This window comes from Mus pahari, chromosome 1 (genome assembly GCF_900095145.1).
Source record: "Mus pahari chromosome 1, PAHARI_EIJ_v1.1, whole genome shotgun sequence".
NCBI classification, from domain to species: Eukaryota; Metazoa; Chordata; class Mammalia; order Rodentia; family Muridae; genus Mus; species Mus pahari.
In genome coordinates this window covers 168273215-168279585 of record NC_034590.1, presented here as the reverse complement: position 1 = coordinate 168279585, position 6371 = coordinate 168273215, and the positions used below count along the sequence as shown (strand labels likewise).

The 6371-nt window shown below is 48.7% G+C and overlaps 1 protein-coding gene across 24 annotated transcripts in view; it reads left to right on the top strand.

Annotated features, from left to right (window-relative positions):
• Positions 1-6371, top strand: part of Ablim1 (actin binding LIM protein 1) — a 277019-nt gene that overhangs the window by 116781 nt on the left and 153867 nt on the right. The gene's annotated exons all lie outside the window — the stretch shown is intronic.

The window sequence follows — 6371 nt, the reverse complement described above, 5'->3', positions numbered from 1 at the left end:
GGGGGGGGTGGGGGGGGAGATCTTGGCCTGTACTCTCTCAGCCTTCAACCTCCATTTTCAAGGGTTGGCGTTTTTCTTTGTAGACCCTTCTGGAGTGGAATTAGATTCACAAATTAGAGGTGATCCTATCAGAGCTGCCAGAGGACCATCCAATGGTCATCTTTTTCTGACATAAAGGAGCTCTCTGGCCAGCTTATGATTTTTATGGTTTCTCCTGTGGGACATTTTCTTTTTTCTCCACCAACACAAGACATAGCTTCTCTTCCACCCTGTCTTGAACCACCTCAATGGCTTCTCTATTTCTACTTTCTGTGTGTGAGATAAAGTGCTACACTTGGGTTGTGGCTGGAATTTCAGCTTGGTTTTACTGTGTTGAGGGGTGGGTTGAGCACTGTGCCTGCTTTGGCCGTGGGGAGGCTACACCCCAGGCAGGACCAAGGGACCACTCCCTTCCTCCGCAGCTGGGAAACCTTTGATGCTCACCTGCTTTTGCTCTGCTCTGTCTGCGCATAGACGGTGAGATGATTACGAATAAGAATGCTTTCAGGTGATGTCTCCTTTATTTGGGGGACCTCCGGTGCAAAAATCCAGACAGACACTGGCATTTGCTGGAAGCTGGGACACCTTCCACCCAACCAGAATGACATGGCCCAGATCTCTGTTGCCAATGGATTTGAGTTTGTATCCCAGGGTATGTAATTTATTTATGAGCGGTGGAGATTTCAAAAGCCACTGGCCCACTTTGTTCTTGTAGAGCTTGCGGCAGCCCAGACCTCTGGTACGTGGTATAGATCACAGATTGGGAGTGTTCAAATAGCATCTTTCCTAAGCCTCGCTTAGATTGCCTGCATCCATGCTTGGGCACCCTCTAGCTGGAACACTCTGGGCAGGCTCCCAGGAGACCACATGCTAGGGTCATCTTAGCCCACAGTCACTGATTAGAGGCTGGTCTTTTTATTTTGAGGTCTATGCCAGTTCATGGTGCTGCCTCCTAGCTCTGACTACACTGGTGGCAGCCCACAAGAGAGGGTAGTTTATACAAGTCCGTAAAGTGAAATGGGCACTAGAAGCCCGGAGATGAGCAAGCTGGGGATCAGAAAGGGCAAGGAAGTGGCTCAAGGCCACACAACTAATACTTGGAGCACATGAGTGCAGATAGAGGAACTGCATGCCGTTCCCACAGCCCAGTGTGGAGAGTGAGCCGTTCCAACATGTCCATCTTTTAACATCTCAGCACCTGGTTTAGCATCTGCCCCATGGAGATGCTCTGACAGAGGAAGCAGGTTGGCATCTATCAGAGCTGCCAAGTGATCTGTGCCTTTTTGCCTCTGGAATGTTTCTGGTGCCACATCTGCCCCCTGAAGCTGATGGGGACCCCCTAGTAGACTCAGAGCACCTTGGTGTCCATGCCACAGAGCAAGGCAGGCCTCGGCTCCCTGCTGTGCCCCCTACAGTTGCACACACGGCTTTGTAAGTCATTTCCCCTGCCTCTCTGCTTGAGAGGAGGCTGCAGAGACGGTCCATGCTCAGCCAGCATGGACCTCAGCAGCCCGACCCTGCAGCAGACCCTCTGCAGCTCACATCCTTTGACCTTCGTCATCTTTGTTCTCCTGACCAGACACCCATTCTCCCACACTCGCAGACACTAATCGATCTCAGAATCTTGATGAAGTGGTTGCCTCCCTGAGGTGTTCAAGGGCTCCTTATCCTTGGTGCACCCTCTAACGAAGATGCACCGGAGGGTTCTGGGGGTTCATCCGTCAATATCTGTCTTCTTGAAGACAACACACACTTGCCAGCCTGCACCCCGGGGACCCACGGTACTCATTTAAACGCTGTAATTGGCACAGTTTCTAAACTGATCTGTTTCTTTCTTGTTTGTGTGTTTGCTTGAAAAATAAGTAAACCCCTGAGGAAAGTTATAAACATAGCTCATTTCAATAATAGAGGTGATTATGGCTTGGAACCTACGTGACCCTGTGAAAGAATAAAGAATTCAGCCACAAAAGTGACCTAGCCAGGTAAATGGAGTTTTAGACTTGGGCTTCTTCTATGTTTTGTTTTGTTTCCTGCAACAACAGAGATCTCAACACTTGTACTACAAGAGAGGGACCTCTGTTGTCTGTTCTCTACCTGACATTTGAAAATTAGGAGAGTGTGCAAGAGTCACACACACACACACACACACACACACACACACACACAAAGCAAATGATGTCTCTACAGTAAGATCTCTTAGCTGCCTTCCTTACCATGCAGTCAGCTCCTCCTTTGTGGTTCTGTCCTGCGTATTACAAGGTATTTAGCTGCGCTCACTCCTGGACTCTCCCCAACTGGACATCGGTGGCATTGGCCTTTCACTTGTGGTAGCTGAAAATGTCTCCAGACATTGCTAGATGTAACACCAGGGTGGGTGGGGTGAGGTAAGGGTGACAGAATTACCCAGTTAGGAACAAGGGGACTCTAGGATCCCTTGGGCCGGGTTGTCTTTCAAGTTTAGGTAAATGGAGTCTCTCCAGTACTGAGTGAGAAGCATGCAGACTCCTTATAGGAAGCCAGCTGAGCCACCACCACAGAGAGCTTTGGCACAGGCACATGTTCCAGATAATGGGGGTGGAGTGGGGGTGGCTCTATTTCCTGGCTCATTTCAGTTGCTGAAAATGGACTGTGTGTTCTCAGCAGCAGGTGTGGCTGCAGAGGTCCTTCCTTTATTTCCCCCTAAGACTCACGAAGTCCACACGCCTCCAGGAAACTCCTCCATATCATCACATACCCCGAATGCTCTTTTCTGGGCTGGGGAGACCCCCTGGACTTACAGGGCACAGTGGCTCCCTTGTCTCTTGGCCGTCTACTGTTGAAGCCAAACAGGCGCACACGTGGCTGATAAGAAGTGGGTTCGTGGAAGAGGCGTCTCGCTTGAGGTCTGACTTCAGGGTATGCTGATCAGTCAACTTGGAGCAGAGGGCTTTTTACCTGGACCTTTGGAGACGGGGGGTGTCTGAATATGTGACAAATGAGAGTGGAAACAAAATGTGAGATTTGAGAGAAGCCCACATGAGGATGGATGGAACCTGGCCAGGGATGTGATGGAAAGAATGAGAGGGGTAGACAAGTCTTTCTGGGAGTCCCTAATAGAACATGCTTGGTGGGTTAAACAACAGGAAGGTATTGTCTTAGTTCTGGAAGATGCAAGTCCACAGTGAAGATTTCTACAGAGCTGGTTCCTTCTGAATGAGTCCCCAGGGAAGAAAGAGTCTGTGCGTCTGCCTGAGCTTCTGCTGCTCGGTCAGCCCTCTTTGTCGCCTACCCCTTTGCTTGTAGAATCATCAAGGCATCTCTGCCTCCAAACCTGGGTTATTCATGCTGAGCACCTGCCTCATCTTTCCCACTTTCTATAGGCACCCTGGTGAATGATGGCGGTGCCCCTCCCCCTTTTAATCTGATTGCCTAAGTAAAGTCTGTCTCTAAATAGAGACCATATTCCAAGGTCCTGAGGGTTAGGCATTCAACATAGGGATTTGCAGGGGCTGGAGGGGGGATGCAGCCGGTCACACTTGGCAATTCACCTAGGTTAGACCTGGATAGGACATGGGAAAGATTGGAGGAGAAGAAATAGAGTAAATAATAGGAGGGAGGGAGGGAGGGAAAGGGAAGGAGGGAAAGGGAAGGAGGGAAAGGGAAAGGGAGGGAGGGAGGGAAAGGGAAGGAGGGAAAGGGAGGGAGAGAGGGAGAGAGAGAGAGGGAGAGAGAGAGGAGAGAGAGAGAGAGAGAGAGAGAGAGAGAGAGTGTGTAAGTATGTGTGAGTGTGTCGTTTTAGTAAGCCCTGAACCAGTATCTAGGATAAGGCACTGGTGTACAATTAGAAATGTGTTGTCCAGATGGTAGATACTTAGAGTTCCTAGTCAGCTTACGAGTGCAAGTGTGCCTGCCCAATGGCATTATAAAAGGTACTGCATCTACAAAATTCCGACTTGAGAACTCCATAATTGTACTACCAAACAACAACAAAAAAAATCTCATGTGTAAGTTGGTGATTCTGTGTTAAGCTGCACCCATAGCTATCCTGGGGTGCCACACTCTTAAAGAAGATTTTGGAAGTGGGTCTTTCATTCCTTTGGAAGTGTCCATGAAAAGCTGACACTACACCTTGCTGGTCATAGCTGCTGTGTCCAGCATCCTCCAGGGCCTGGCATATCTACAAGCCACATCTTTTGCTCCTGGCAGTGCTGGAGGTGTCCTGTGTCTCAAATGTGACCTACAAGCCGGCCAGCATCAGCAACTCTTTTAGTTATCCCATTCCCAGCTGAAACCCTATAGAACAAGGAAAAGTTCAAAGCTCCCTGCTTGTCTGTAGGTTTTCTCCCCAAGTCCTTGAAGATGGCTTCCTCCCCAGCCCCACATAAACCAATGGCCATCTTGTTTGATCTCATTTAAATCTGCGATCAAACATGTGCAAATGGAAACCTTTAGCCTAACGCCACAGCTGGGGGGAGGGGGTCTTAGGAGTCGGAGCACATCTGAGAGACTGCTTAGCCAGAAGAGAGGAGATTTGAGATCCCCCCCCTCAACTTTCTCCCCACCTGACTCCCAAACCCGTGCTCGCTACTGCCTCTTTCATTTGCAGTCTTATGTGAGAGGGTGTCTCTTTCAACCTGGGCCATGCTGCCCCATGAGAAATACAAGAGTCCTTTATCTTTGCATTATCAGAAAAAGTCCTGCTTCCAGTTAAAGCTTCTCAGAGGCCCATCCCTTCATGATCTCTTACCAGATGGCTCTCCACGCCTAAGTCAACAGCAGAGAAGCCAGACATTTGTCACCTCTGTGGCCTGGGCACACACTGTGCTCTCCTCAAGCATGGGTTGATTTCATAGATGAACTTGTAAACGCCTGGAGAGTTGGGGGGTGTTGCTGCCTGGGGTAGTGGCTGCTTTCCCCTTGGATCCCATTGGTCACTGATACCTGCCCCCCCCCCACCCCGGGAACACACTGCCCAATGCCACTCAAACTCACTGCTGTAACTGTGGCTATTTGAGTGTTGTGGAAGGATTCCACATGTGCCTGAAGACCACAGGGTCATCTTTCTCAGTTAAGAACCCTTCCTGTTCAGGGGTGAGTGTTCAAGGATTTCTGTTCCTGACTTGGTCACTTTTTTCATCTCACCTTAACTTAAAAAGCTGAGTTGTTGTTCCTGTTGTTGTTGTTGTTGTTGCTGCTGTTGTTGTTGCTGCTGCTGTTGTTATTGTTGCTGTTGTTGTTGCTATTGTTTTTTGTGTCTTGGTTTGGTTTTAGCTTTGGCTTGAGGCAGGGTCTCAAAACGCAGCCCAGGCTACCTTCAAACTCATAATTCCCCTGCCTCAGTGTCTCAAGCGCTAAGATTATAGGTGTGTGTCATTTCTCTTAATCCCCAGGTTTTTAAGGGAGCACCAAGGACATTTCCTAAGGTCTAAAAGGAAGTTACTAATTTAAAGGAACACCACAGGCTACCATGATTTCACAATCAATGGTCTTGATGGATGAGTTATTCACACAACTCAGTTGTGAGCTTTTCAGCTTGGGGAAGCTCAGATTTTTGACATAACATTCCACTCAAGACAAAAAAAAAAAAAAATGCAAGCGTGAATCGCTCTGACTGTTACGAACAGAGGTGCTTCTCACACCAGTGTGGCTCCAGCAGTCCCATCTTTACCCCACAAGGGCTGTCTGCAGTGTGTAGCTCCCACAGCTGAGGGAAGGAAGGTCATATAGAAAAAAAAAATCATAACAGATACCAGCCTGTGCCACCAGCTCACTGAGGTATAAAAAATAATAATTTAGAAAAGTAAATCCAGCCACAGTCAGACTTCAGCCACACAGGTGCGTACACGAGAGAGAAAGGGGACATGTGGCCCAGACTTTCCCCAAAGCTCCTGAAAGCAACATTTGATGAAGTCAAGACTCCTCAGAGAGAGTGGACATCTGTGCTAGGGGTTGGCCCACCCTATCCTCAACTGCTCCTAAACTTTGGGAAGTGGCTCTCATCCTTTCCAAGTAACAAGGCAGGTTGACAAAACTGTTTTGTCACCAAAATCCTCATTAAAGGCCAACAGGCTGGGCTGGGGAGATGGCTCAGTCAGTAAGGACCTGAATTCCGTCCCAAACACCCAGGTAAAACAAAGCTGAGCCTGGTGGCACACTCACAATTCCAGTCCTGGGTGGGAAGAAACACGTAGATCCCTGGGCCTCCCAAGCTAACCTGTCTGGCAAGTTTTGGACAAATGAGAGAATTTTTCTTATAAACAACAACAAACTCCCACAAGATGTATGGTACCTGAACATGACCCAAAGTTACCTTCTGACCGACACAACCACACACACACACACACACACACACA